General features: G+C 40.5%; 1 protein-coding gene across 2 annotated transcripts in view; it reads left to right on the forward strand.

The window, feature by feature from the left end:
* LOC140201677 (uncharacterized) overlaps positions 1-14,906 on the forward strand; it is a 314,354-nt gene that overhangs the window by 58,579 nt on the left and 240,869 nt on the right. The gene's annotated exons all lie outside the window — the stretch shown is intronic.

The raw sequence follows: 14,906 nt of genomic DNA on the forward strand, positions 1-14,906 counted from the left end.
AGTCAGACCTTAGGCTCTTCTGGAGGGGGTGAGGACTGTCTTCTGAAAGCTCACAGTCTCTTCCTGATATTCTTCTCTCGCCCTCCTCCCAACCCCAGCTTTCTCGATTCTCTCACTATTTCCCAAGCAGAGCGGGATAGCTGCTCAGCCAGGCTTTCCTCGGTTTGATCACGCTGACAGGCAACCCTCTGTCCTTCATGTCTGCAGTCGCCTCTTCCACTGTCTGATATAGCTGCGTCCTGTCTTTATAAAGCACTCGTGTCTGGAAGCTAATCTTTCTTTGCTTTAATACTCGCTTTGCTTCAGAATATTCCTTACATTTCTGCAGGGCCGCTGGGAAGTAATCTTGATCAAAATATATTAATTTCCCCTTCAAAAATACCTTCTTCTTTCCCCAGGCCTTGCACAAAATCTCTGCTTTGGTTTTGTACCAAAGGAATACAATTACTATTGACCATGGCTTATCTTTCCTGTCTCCAGAAGGCCTCGGGACGAGTGCATGGTGTGCTCTCTCAGTGTCAAGTTCTGTAGTCGAGGGAATCTCCAGTGTGTCCCGTCGCAACTTTCCTACAAATTCCACCGCAGACAACCCCTCCGCTCCTTCGAGGACATTATATATCCTGATATTCTTCCAGTGTGACCTTCCTTCTTGGTTGAGTAGTTTTTTTTCTTGTTGATTTAACACTTTTATCATCTTACTTAGCATCCGTTCCATGTTTTGCATGCGATCTTCCACCTTTTCAATTCATGTCTCTGCCACCGCTATTTTTTGATTAACAGCGGTGAGCTCTGACTTGATATCATTCAGTTGCTCTTTAATGTCTTTTTGGAATTCCCGTATCTCTTCCAGAATTTTTATTAAATTTGCCGCTTCGCCTGAACGAGGCCCCGCGTCAGCCTCACTACCAAGTGCTCATGTAGGAGAGCTGCTCGTTGCACCCCCCCCTTGTCCGCAGGCTCTGCAGTGATTCCTTTTTTATCTCCATTCCATTTCCCCATTCTTATCAGTTCAGATATTTTTGCGAGATCTTGTATTTGGTGGATTAACGGAGCAAAATAAGCGTTTTTCCAGAGGAGCTATTATTTTAGGCTGCCATTCTGGACGATGACGTCACTGGAACCTCTCTCACTCCTTCTTTCACCCCCTCTCCCACTCATCCTTTCTGTCCCCACACCCTGTCTCCCTCCCTCCCTCTCCTCCCATCTCCCCTTAACCCTCGCCCCCCCCCCACTTTCTCACTTTCATTTGTCTTTTTCTGTTGCTCTGTTGCTCTTTATCCTGATCCCCTTTCTCTCCATCGAGCAGGGAATGTCAGAGGGATTATAGCATGCAAAGGAGACTCTAATGGGGACTGTAATGTGAGTGCAACTGGGAATGAAATAGTGAATGTAATGGGTGTAATGGGGAATGTAACAGGCCTGATGGTAATGTAATAAGATCTGTTATGTGGGTGTATAAAGGGACTGTAAAAGGGATAAAAAGGAACTGTAACTGGGAAATAACAGGTTCTGTAACAGGAGTGTAATGGGGACAGTATTGGGAGTGAATAAAGGGACTGTAATGCGGGTTTTGATTGGTATCCGTCTGTCTTGGGGGTCAATGGGTGATGATGATGATCATCACAAGCCTGGGCAGAAGGAATGGAGATCATGAGATGTCCAGTCATCAAGATCCCCCTCTCGGCCTCACCAGTGTAGTCCAAAGGAAAGCTTATGAAACAATACATTTGGCACCAGCTTAGCTGCAGGAGCTGCTGGAAGGATGTTCAATGACGTCCGGCCACCTTAGGGGTTCCCCTCTGGATTTGCTGTCTGAGTTTACTCCCGTAGCCTTCGTCTCTTCTGAGGCTGCCCATGTGTGCAGGGGCCAGACCTCCTCCCTGTCCTCTGTAGTTCAGCTTGTGTCCAAAAGGAGTTCAGTTTCCGTGTTTTGCCAGTGAGGAGGCAGTACATGAGGCTTGCTGCTGGAGAGGTTATGTACTGACAGAGAGAGACTTACACATTCAGCTCTCCTTTCCACAGGACAGCTAACCAGCGGTGGAAGCTGAAAGTGAGAGCGACAAGCACTACCCACCACACTAGATGCATCACAACAGCCAATTTGACACCAATGCGAAGTAACAGGCCCCATAATGGGGAGTGTGCTGGTACAGTATTGAGAGTGTGTTACGTCCTGTAATAGGAATGTAAAGAGGACTGTAATGGGAGTGAATCAGGAGCCGTAATGAGATTACAATACCATTCTGACCTCTTGCTCTGTGCTTACCCCCAGGACAGAGTGTTGTGGATTTCCTGTACGAGTTCGTGGAGGCTGGCCGACCCTTGGCAGGTAACCAACTGCCATGCCAAGATGCCCCCTCCCACTCCACCCCACCCTACCCCACCCAGGCTCGCACCCCTCCCCTCCCCTACACATCCTATCGCCACACACGGGTTCACTCTGACATCCTGGGATGAGACCGTCGTCAGCCGTTCTCCACCCTGGCCGTCTTCATCATCTCCTGAGAGGGGGAGAGAGGGAGAGAGAGAAGAAAGGGGAAGCAAGAGGAGGAGAGGCGGGAGAGGGAGGGAGTGGTGAGTAAGACAGAGAAAGATGGGGACAGGGAGGGTGAAAGAGAAGACAGAGAAAGAGATTGGATGGGTGGAGAGAGAGATGGGGTGACAGGGAGAGAGAGTGAGGTAGAAGGAGGGATGGGGAGAGGGGGAGACGAGGAAGAGTGATGATAGAGACTCCCTGTCCTTTTAAACCAGGGGTTCTTAACCTTTTTTATACCGTGGAGCCCTTTGCCAGTCCACTGAAGACCATGGACCCCTTCTCAGAATCATGTATTTCAATATATAAAATAAATATACAGAATTACAAAAGAAACCAATTCTATTGAAATACAGTCATCAAAATATATAAAACTCTAATCTGTGATATAATCATATACTGTATGTGTCTCTATTAACACTAAATACAGGAGTATACATTTAAAAATAACAATATCTCAAATATTATACTCTACAGACAGGAAGCCTTTGATCAACAGATGACGCAATAGCCACAACTCTACATGCCGTCCTTACACATCTGGAGAAGAAGGATGCTCATGTGAGAATGCTGTTCTTGGACTACAGTTTGGCATTCAACACCATAGTTCCATCCAGGCTCGACAAGAAGCTCAGAGACCTTGGCCTTGACCCTGCCTTATGCAGCTGGATCCTGGACTTCCTGTCAGATTGCCAGCAGGTTGTAAGAGTGGGCTCCCTCACCTCCACCCCTCTGACTCTCAATACGGGAGCCCCTCCAGGCTGCGTACTGAGTCCCCTCCTTTACTCTCTGTATACCCGTGACTGTATCACCACCCACAGCTCCAATCTGCTAATTAAATTTGCTGATGACACCACATTGATTGGCCTAATCTCAAACGATAACGAGGTGGCCTATAGGGAAGAAGTCACCTCTCTGACACAGTGGTGTCAAGAAAACAACGTGTGGCCCTGTTGGCAGCTGATGGAGTAACGTCATTTTAGATTGCTCCTACCCTATTTACTTTATTGTCACCTTCCAGCTTTTTTTGAAACCTTATTATAATACATTAATACTGCTTTACTATGGCTGGGAAAAGAACGAAAGCTTCTGCAAAAGAAAGGGAAACAGAAGATGAATCTCCAGTTACTTTGGATTCAATCAGTGACTTCCTTAAACAGCAAAAATCTGAATTTTCTGAGGAGTTTCAACGACTTAATAGCAAATTGGATATAATCCAACAAACTTTAACCGAGCATGAGAACTGAATTCAGGAAAATACTGCAAAGCTGGTGACACTTGAAGAGGATGTTGAAGATACATCTAAACTCTGCAAAGGGTTATCCTTATCCAATAAAAAAATGATGAAAAGGATTATCAATCTAGAAAATAGAAATAGGAGAAATAATCTGCGAATTCTGGGTCTTGAAGAATCAATTGAAGGCGCTGACCCTATGAAGTTCTTTGCAAACTTTCTGAAGCAGCTATTCCCTGTTTTATTCACTTCTGAGCCGAAGCTCAATTGAGCATGTCACTCGCTGACTTCGAAGCCATTGCCGTTGGCAGCGAGACCCAGGTCGGCCGTTCTAAGTTTTCATGTATTTTGTATTTAGGACCTTTTAATTTGCCTAATCCGTGGACAAGGAATGATCGCTTTTCATGGTTACAAGGTCAGATTTGTGGAGGACTATTCGCCTGAAGTTATGGCTGATCGTATGAAATAGAAACAAGTTATGTCAGAACTTTACAATGAAGGATTTAAACCATCCCTTCGGTTTCCCACCCGTCTAAGTATTGTTTTGAAGAAGGGATTGCAAAAAGGAATAAAGTTGGTTGAAGAAGCAAAAGAGTTTCTGAAGGATGAAGTCTAAAACTGTTATATTTCTTATCTGATCAATTTTTTCTTCTGTTAATATGAATTTGAAATAAGGTTTCAATAAGCTTACGTTTTGGCTGTTCATATATTGTTTTCTGTTTTTTTTTGATACTTTTTTATTATATCCCTTTTTGAGGCTTTATTTGAATAGAGCTTTCTTTGAGTTTGTTTAAATTGATCCTCTTATATTTTCGAATGCTGAGTTATTTTTCTTTTTATGTTATGTTTTGGTAGGGACATAATCGACCTTGAAGGACTGGAATTTCTGTCAACAGGATTTTTTGGGGAGGGAACCTTTTAATTGTTAGCTCGCTGACTGTCTATTGGTCAGCCTTCTGGCTTCGGGTGGGGGAGGAACTAGGGCCTATTTCTCTCTGGGAGCTGTGGTGGGTTGATTATATGATTGACTGTTTGACTACCTTACCTTACGGTTTGCTTTCTAGTTTTAATAATTTATGGCCATATCTTTTAATTACATGATGATTTGTATTCAAAATGGTTCAAAATATTAACTTATTTAGTTTGAATGTGAAAGGGCTGAATCACCCCATTAAATGGAACTAAGTGTTTGCTTATATTAAAAAATTAAAAGCACCCATTATTTTCTTACAAGAAATGCACATACGCAGCTGTGATAGCTTACGTTTTTTTACTCGGTGGAAGGATATGCAATTCCATTCTTCATTTAATGCAAAATCACGTGGAGTTTCGATTTTTGTAGATAATACAGTTTCCTTTGTTCAGCATAAAGTTGTTTCGGATCCTAATAGTCGATTTGTTATTGTATCAGGGAGTTTAGACAATAAATTGATTGTTTTTGCTAAGGTATATGCCCCCAATGTAGACAATCCAGGATTTTTTGAATGTTTATTTTCGTTTTTGCCAGATTTGCATACTTACTCTCTTGTGATGGGAGGAGATTTTAACTGCTGGTTAGATCCAGTATTAGATAGCTCGTCTGTCAAACCAGCCACACTTAATAAATCAGCTTTGTTTATCCAATCCTTTCTAACTAAATGTGGTATAGTTGATGCTTGGCATTTTCTTTATCTGACGGACAGGGAGTGTTCTTTTTTCTCTCATGTCCATCATTCTTATACAAGGATTAATTTTTTTTTATTGACAGTCAAATGATTCCATTGGTTTGATCGATCGAATATAAAGAGATTGCTATTTCTGACCACTCTCCTGTACTTCTATCTTTAAATCTCCCTGGTCCTAACCCTATGAGTAGATTTTGGTGATTTAATTTAACTCTGTTATCCGATGGGAACTTTTTAAAATTTATGGAGAATTAAATTACTCTTTTTTTTGAAGAAAATACATTGGAAGAGATGCCTAGTCTTATTATATGGGGTACTTTTGAAGCATATATCTGGGGTCAAATTATTTCTTACACTGCAAACATAATTTAAAAAGTTAACAAAGAGAGAAATGAACTAGCTAATCAGTTAAAACAACTGGACCATAAATATGCTTCAGTACCAGCTCCTGAAACATATAAAAGACATATTGAAACCAAAACTAAACATGATCTTCTTTTAACGTATCCAATTGAAAGCCAGCTTTTAAAAGATAGAAGTCAATTTTATATTCACGGAGATAAAACTGGTAAGCTACTGGCTAATCAATTGAAGCCATTTATAGCCAAGCGGCAAATTAAAGAAATACGTAAAATTAATTGGGACATGACTACTTGACCACTTTGAAATTAATACCACTTTTAGGGAATTTTATTCCAAATTGTATAGTTCTGACTCTGTTAATGACAATATTACAATGAGTAATTTTTAGATCAATTAAATATTCCTAACCTTTCATTAGATGATTGTAGGAAATTGGATCAACCTATTTCCGAGGAGGAAATTGCTCAGGCTGTTCGAGAATTGCATTCCAGGAAATACCCAGGACCTGATGGATTCTCTGGAGAGTTTTATAAGGCTTTTTCCTCCTTGCTTATACCACACTTATGTTCTACCCTTACAGATTCCTTTAAGGTAGGAAGATTACCGCAATCTTTTTACGAAGCTTCCATTTTGCTTATTCTCAAAAAGAATAAGAATCCTACTGAATGTTCTTCATATAGACCTATCTCTTTACTCAATTTTGATACTAAAATTTTATCTAAAGTGTTGGCTCGCAGACCTGAAAATATTATATATTCTATAGTTTTGGATGATCAGACAGGATTTATTAAAAATCCATATTCCCATTTTAATATATGGCGTTTGTTAAATGTTATGCACTGTCCATCTAAGGAAAGATCAGAATGTGTGATATCTTTGGATGCGGAGAATGCCTTTGACAGAGTTGAATGGAATTATCTTTTTACATCCTTAGAAAAATTTAATTTTGGACCTAAATTTATTCATTGGATTAAATTACTTTATTTATTTCCCTCCGCTTGGGTTCTTGGTAATCTTCAGAATTCTAAACGTTTTAAACCTCAGCGTGGGACTAGACAAGGTTGTCCTTTGAGCCCTCTGCTTTTTGATTTGGTATTAGAACCCTTAGCAATTGCTTTTCGAGAGTCTAAAGAGATTACTGGTATTTTACGGAGAGGTACTATTCATAAAGTGTCGCTCTATGTTGATGACTTATTGCTTTTTATATCTAATGTTACAACCTCCTTACCATTTGTGTTCCATTTACTGACTAATTTTAGTCAGTTCTCAGGATATAAATTAAATTTACATAAGAGTGAACTGTTTCCTTTAAACAATTTAATACCAACTGATATTAACCTGCCTTTTAAAATTTTAAGAAAACTATTTACGTATTTAGGAGTAACAATTACTAAGAATTATAAAGATTTATTTAAGGAAAATTGTTTAATTTTAATGAATTATGTTAAAAAACACTTTCTAATTGGTTGCCTCTCTCTTTATCACTGATTGGCTGAATTAATTCTATTAAAATGAAATATAAACCTAAATTTATATACCTTTTTCAAGTTGTGCCTGTTTTTATTCCTAAATCTTTTTTTGACTCTTTGGATTCAATTCTTTCTTCCTATATATGGAAGAATAAAAAACCTCGAATAAATAAAGCTCACCTTCAAAAACCCAAACAGGATGGATGCTTTGTCTTACCCAATTTTAGGTTATATTATTGGGCAGTTAATATACGAAATATTATGTTCTGGATATATTACATTAACCATGAGAATTGTCCTATATGGGTCTCTTTGGAAGTCAACTCCGTTATGAAATACTCCATTATTTCTTTACTTGGATCCTCGCTTCCTTTACCTTTAAATAAACTAACTGAGAGTGTGGTGGTCAAACATACTTTGAGGATTTGGTTACAGTTTAGAAAACATTTTGGTTTATTGAGATTCTCCCTCTTAAGTCCCATCTTTTCTAATTGTTTTTTAAACCATCTATAATTGACTTACCTTTTAAAGAATGGGATAGATTGGATATTAAGTGATTTCAGGATTTGTTTGATGGAGGAAAGCTCTCTTCTTTTGTGCAATTTTCAACGAAATTTAACCTTTCCAATACCCACTTTTTTCGTTACTTACAGATTAGACATTTTTTAAGATCTCAATTACATACATTTCCTACAAGACCAGATAAGAATATAATAAATACAATTTTTAATCTGAATCCCTTTGACAACGGTTCAATATCTTACACTTATGATCTGCTTTTGGGACTGAAAAAGGCCTCTTCAGATAAAATTAAAGAAGACTGGGAAAAGGATTTACGGATTTTCATATCTGATGAGAGCTGGAAGATTATTTTTAAATTGATTAAATCTTCATCATTGTGTGCTCGTCATTCTTTATCACAATTCAAAGTGGTACATAGAGTTCACATGTCTAAAGACAAGCTTTCCCCTTTCTACGCAGATATTTCCCCTTACTGTGATAGATGTACTAATGGAGTGGCCACACTAATTCATATGTTTTGGACATGTCCGAGCCTTGAAAAATTTTGGGAAGGTGTATTTCAAATTTTTTCTGTACTTTTCAATGTTAGTTTTAAGCCCAATCCCTTGACTGCCATGTTTGGTATTGTTGAGGATAAGCCATCTAATTTGCAGGTATTGGCCTTTATGTCTTGTGACCAAGTTATCAGAAGATTGATGCGGATAAGAGAGAGACAAATGGGGGAAACATTCAAAATGCTAATAAGAGAGAGACGAGGGGATTAACGAAAAGAGACACAGTTCTGAGTATTGTCAGAGACCGGTTGTTTTGAACCTGAACTGTTTGAAGTTTGATGGACAGGCGATACCCCAGCAGGGGGATAAAAGGAACAGGTTCGCTAAGGCAAGCGACACACCACGACACCACGAGATAACGAGACCCTGGAAAAGCGGTGTGCGCCCACAAGTTGGTGGAGTTTTGGAGGTCTGGCCGCGGGACCGACCATAGATGCACAGGGTGGAAAGGTACAATCGGCGGGAACCTGGTGTTTGTGTCCACCCTTGCCTGGGTGCTGGGTTCACCGCAGAAGAGCGATTGTATCCGGAATGGAGGGGTCACAGTCGGTGACCTCAGAAGACATTAAAAAGGGCTCGCGCTGAAAGCTAACTGCGAGGAATATCAAAGGTCTGTTGAATCTGATTTGAATATCAGCATTTGCTCTTTCTCTCTCTCTCTCCCCCCAACGGCACAACAGCGATTACTGCGAACTGAAACTGAACTGAACTCTGCGTCACTTGTGACTGATCATTTTACCCCTAGACTGCGATAGAACTTGATTGATCCTATTATCCTAGTTCTGTGCACATGTGTGTTTATTCATTGCTAACCTGTTGCATTTATATCCTTACGACTAGAGTACTGTGTTACTTATTTCTTTAATAAAACTTCCTTAGTTCCAGTAATCCAGACTCCAACTAAGTGGTCCATTTCTGCTGGTTTGGCAACCCAGTTACGGGGTACGTAACAGTCTTTTATGGCCAGGAGGGCGATCTTGCTCAAGTGGAAGGAGACCGCCCCACCCACTCATGTTCAATAGCTATCTGACGTTATGCTGTGCCTTGATCTAGAGAAGATTTGTTGTTCGATTTCTGATTCTAAACATGATTTTCTAATGTTATGGGGGCCCTTTCTGAGTTATTTTCATAATCTTTGAACTGCTATTAAAGTATGGATCTGAGTCATTATTACTATAATATTATATGGTAAAGTTTTTTTTTCTTTTTTTTTTACCAACCAGCTCATTTTGGTTGTGGGGGTAGATATTTTTAAAATAAAATATAATTATTTTATTTCAGTTCATAATTCAGTCTTTTTTTCTACATGATTGATTTGGAATATGGGATACTGTTATCATATTACTATGATTTAAATGTAATGTAATTCGTATTACTTGTATCCTTATGAATTTTGTATTTGTATTCATACAATTTATAATGCAATATTATTAATAAAAATATTGAAAGAGAAGAAAACAACCTCTCCCTCGATGTCTCAAAAACAAAGGAGCTGGTTGTGGATTACAGGAGGAATGGAGACAGGTTAACCCCTATTGACATCAATGGATCTGGGGTTAAGAGGGTGAATGGCTTTAAGTTCCTCACTGAGGACCTCATGTTGTCTGTACACACCAGCTGTGTGGTTAAAAAGGCACAACAGCGCGTCTTTCACCTCAGACGGTTGAGGAAGTTTGGTATGGGTCCCCAAGTCCTAAGAACTTTGTACAGGGGCACAATTGAGAGCATCCTGACTGGCTGCATCACTGCCTGGTATGGGAACTGTACTTCCCTCAATCGCAGGACTCTGAAGAGAGTGGTGTGGACAGCCCAGCACATCTGTAGTTGTGAACGTCCCATAATTTAGCACATTTACAAGGACAGGTGTGCAAAAAGGGCCCATAGGATCATTGGGGACCCAGGTCACCCCAACCACAATCTATTCCGGCTGCTACCATCCAGGAAACGGTATCGTAGCATAAAAGCCAGGACCAACAGGACAGCTTCTTCCACCAGGCCATCAGAATGATGAACTCACGTTGATTTCAGTGTACTCTATATTACATTGACTGTTCTATTTATTATAAGTTATTATAAATTACGATGATTGCACATTGCATATTTAGATGGAGACGTAACCTAAAGAATTTTACTCATGTATGTGAAGGATGTAAGAAATAAAATAAAGTCAATTCAATTCAATTTGATCATGTTAGATCTACTGTAATTTCAGTGAGAGGTGAGTGAATATAACAATGTAAATTTTTTGTTTCTTTTCAAATCTTTTTATTGTTGTTTACAGGAAAAATAACATGAGTACATTGAAGTAACAACATTTACAATGCCTCAAAAAAAACATTATCTTAAAGATTGAAAAAAAATTTTGTGATAACAAAAGAAACCTACTAAGCAGGAAAGTGAGAAAAAAAAGAGAACCCATTAGGTGTACAAGCCCGGAGCCATGCGTCATACAAAAAGCTTCTAAAAATAAACATCAAACCGCCAGCAAGAAAAGAAAATATACTAAAAAAATTTACAATTAGATCGTGGAAAAATTGTATCAATTAACTCAAATGATAATAATGAGCAAATGAGCCCCATCTTTTCTCAAAATCAAATAAAGGTTCAAAGGTTCAACTTCTAATTTTCTCCAAACTAAGACATAGCATCACTTGAGAGAACCATTGTGACAAAGTGGGAGCTGATGTATCGTTCCACTTCAACAAAATGGCCCTCCTAGCTATCAATGTAACAAATGCAATAACATGTTAGTCGGACACAGAAATACCATGAATATTTTGAGGAACGATTCCAAAAAGCACAGTTAATTTATTAGGTTGTAAATTAATTTTAAGTGTTTTAGAAATCGTTGAGAAAACCGACTTCCAGAACTGTTCCAATATTGTTGTTGTTGTTGTTCGTCCTTCGTAGTCGAAGATGACCATGGCTTCAAAGTCAAATGGGAGATTGGTGGCTGTGGGTCCGGAGGTGACTGATGAGGCCAATTCGGGCCCTGAAGGCTCGCCCACATGTGGGACACAAGTGGGTGGGTGCTGTCGTGGCAGTGGATGCTGCTCGGGCCTTGCGCACAGCACGCTTTCGTTGGGCCTCCATGATGCGCCTGACTTCAGCTGCACGGGCTCCTGTGGTGATCTTGCTGCGCCAAGCTGGACAGTCGAGGGCAAGCATCTCCCACGTGTTGATGTCAACACCCAGGCCTTTGAGGGACGCTTTCAGGCAGTCTTTGTAACGTTTCTTTTGCCCCCCCGACTGAGCATTTGCCCTGACACAGTTCTCCGCACAGCAGCTGCTTAGGCAATCGGCTGTCTGGCATTCTGACCACATGTCCAGCCCACCTGGCTTGGGCTTTCAGCAGGAGGGTGTAGACGCTGCAGAGCCCAGCTCGTTCCAGGATTTCCGTGTCGGGGACTTTGTCCTGCCACCTGATGCAGAGGAGTCTGCGGAGACAGCTCAGGTGAAAGTGGTTGAGCTGTTTGGCGTGTCTGCTGTAGACAGTCCAGGTCTCACTGGCGTAAAGGAGGGTGGTAAGGACCACTGCACAGTAGACCTTCAGCTTGGTGGTAAGGTTGAGTCCTCTCCACTCCCAGACGTTCTCACGGAGTCTCCCAAAGGCAGCACTGGCTTTGGCAATCTTGTTGTTGACCTCAGCGTCTACGTTCACTGCGCGAGAGAGTATGCTGCCCAGGTAGGTGAAGTTGTCGACTGCCTGGAGGTTCTGGCCCTTCACCGTGATGCGCGGCTCCTGGTATGGCTTTCCTGGGGCAGGCTGGTACATAACTTCGGTCTTTTTGGTGCTGATAGTGAGACCGAAGTTGTCGCAGGCTTGTGAGAAGCAGTCTATTTCACGCTGCATCTCCTGCTCTGTGCTGGCGTTGAGTGCGCAGTCATCAGCAAACAACAAGTCTCTGATGACAGTCTCTTGCACCTTTGTAACTGCCTGCAGGTGCCTAAGGTTGAACAACCTGCCGTCAGTCCTGTACCTGACGTGGATTCCTTCTTCGTAGTTACGGAAGGCATCTGTCAGCATGGCAGAGACTACCATACTGAACAGAGTCGGGGCAAGAACGCAGCCTTGTTTGACGCCATTTGTCACTGGGAAGGCCTCCGACTCGTCGCCGTCATCAAGAACTTTCACCATCATACTGTCGTGGAACTGCCGGACGATTGTGATGAACTTGCTGGGGCAGCCAAACTTCTCCGTGATCTTCCACAAGCCTTCTCTGCTGACCGTATCGAAAGCCTTGGTTAGATCGACAAAGGTCACGAAGAGGTCGCTGTGTTGCTCCTGGCATTTTTCCTGGAGTTGGTGTGCAGCAAAAATCATGACCGTGGTCCCACGTTCAGCACGGAAGCCGCACTGGCTTTCTGGGAGCAGACCTTGCTCAAGATGTTGGAGAAGGCGGTTGAGCAGGACGCGGGCCAGAATCTTCCCCGCAATGGACAAGAGGGAGATGCCTCAGTGGTTGTCGCAAGACTGGCGGTTGCCTTTCCTCTTGTAGATGTGGACTATGCTGGCACCTTTCAGCTGTTGCGGGACCTGTCCCTTTTTCCACATGGACTGGAAGAGTACAGTCAGCTTTTGCATCATGACAGGGCCTCCTGCTTTGTATAACTCAGCAGGGATTGCATCGGGTCCTGGCGCTTTGCCACAGGAGAGTTGCTTCACTGCCTTCCTGACTTCATCTACTGTGGGGAGGGTGTCGAGGTTCTTGTTGATCTCTACCTGGGGCAGGCGGGCTATGGCCTCGTCGTTGATGTCGGCAGGGCGGTTAAGGACGTTGTTAAAGTGCTCAGCCCACCTATCCAGAATCTGCTTCTTCTCTGTCAGCAGCTGCGTCTCATCTGCGTTGAGCAGGGGTGAGGAGCCGGAGGACTGGGGTCCGTATACAGCCTTAAGTGCATCGTAGAAGCACTTTATATCGTGGCTGTCTGCATAGCCCTGGATTTCATCGGCCTTCTTGCTGAACCAGCTGTCCTGCATCTCGCGAAGTTTTTTCTGCACCTTTCTTCTTGCATTGGTAAAGGCATCTTTCTTGGCTAGCGACGTGGGGTTGTTCTGATGTGCTCTGTAATGTTGATGTTTCTCCGTTAGTAGTGCCTGTGGAACAAGACCAAAACATATGTGTCAGTGTAGCTATCTCAGTTTTACATCTATCACAATGACTATCAACATTAGGAAAGATTTTAGAAAGTCTCTCCTTTGTCAAATGATAACAATGTATGATTTTAAATTGAATCAATGAATGGCTAGCACAAATTAAAGAAGAGTTAACCAACTTCAATATCCGCATCCAATCCTCCGTCATAAAAGTCAAATTAAGTTCCTTTTCCCAATTCCGTTTAATCTTAGATAAAGGACGCTTATCCCATTGTAATAATAAATTATAAATTCTTCCAATAGAACCCTTAATCAAAGGATTCATACTCATAATAGTATCTGACAGGTCAGCCTCCAATATGTAAGAAAAATTACTTAAATATTTTTGTAAAAAATATCTAACTTGAAGTTATTGCAGAAAGTGTGAGTATGAAAGAGAATATTCATCAATTAATTGTTCAAAAGACATCAATCTATCTTCTTTAAATAAATCCAAAAAAGAATTGATACCTTTATTTTCCCAAAGTAAAAAAATTGGATCCCTCAAAGAAGGCTTAAAAAAGTAATTTCGGTAAATTAAACTACAAAGTTTAAATTTGTTAAGATTAAAAAAATTGCAGAACTGGAGCCAAATTTGTAAAGAATACTTAATCACAGGATATAGGTTTAAATTAACAACTTTACCTAATTGCATAGGTAAAGGAGCTCCCAATAACGAGGTTAAATAAAACTGTTTTACAACTTTCAGTTCCAGGTCTACTCAAATTGGCCGATCACACTTATCAACCCAGTATAACCAAAAAGACATATATCGCACATTAACAGCCCAATAATACATTCTAAAATTAGGCAAACCAAGACCTCCATTCTTTTTCAATTTTTGTAAATGACATTTACTAATGCTTGGTCTTTTATTATTCCAAATAAAAGATAAAATAATAGAATCAATTCGCTCAAAAAACTTCCTAGTCAAAAAAAACCGGAATATTCTGAAATAAATATAAAAATTTCGGTAAAATCATCATTTTAACTATATGAATACGACCAACAAGTGAAAATGTGAGTGGACTCCATCTACTAAATAAATACTTCATAGAGTCTACTAAGGGAACAAAATTAGCTTTATAAAGATCCTTATATTTTTTAGTAATTATAATACCTAAATATCTAAAAGAGTCTGAATCTTTAAAAGGAGTATTATCATATATAGAGACAGAATCATTTAAAGGAACCAATTCACTTTTACTAAAATTTATTTTATATCCTGAAAAACCTCCAAATTCATTAAATAATTTTAGCAGGGCAGGAATGGATTTGTCAGGGTTAGATATATAAACCAATAAATCATCAGCATAAAGAGAGACCTTATGCATAGTCTCATTCACAATGATCCCATGGATATTTTTAGGCTCACGAAGAGCAATAGCAAGAGGTTCTAATATTAAATTAAACAACAAAGGACTTAGTGG

Source organism: Mobula birostris, chromosome 8, assembly GCF_030028105.1.
Source record: "Mobula birostris isolate sMobBir1 chromosome 8, sMobBir1.hap1, whole genome shotgun sequence".
Classification (NCBI taxonomy): Eukaryota; Metazoa; Chordata; class Chondrichthyes; order Myliobatiformes; family Myliobatidae; genus Mobula; species Mobula birostris.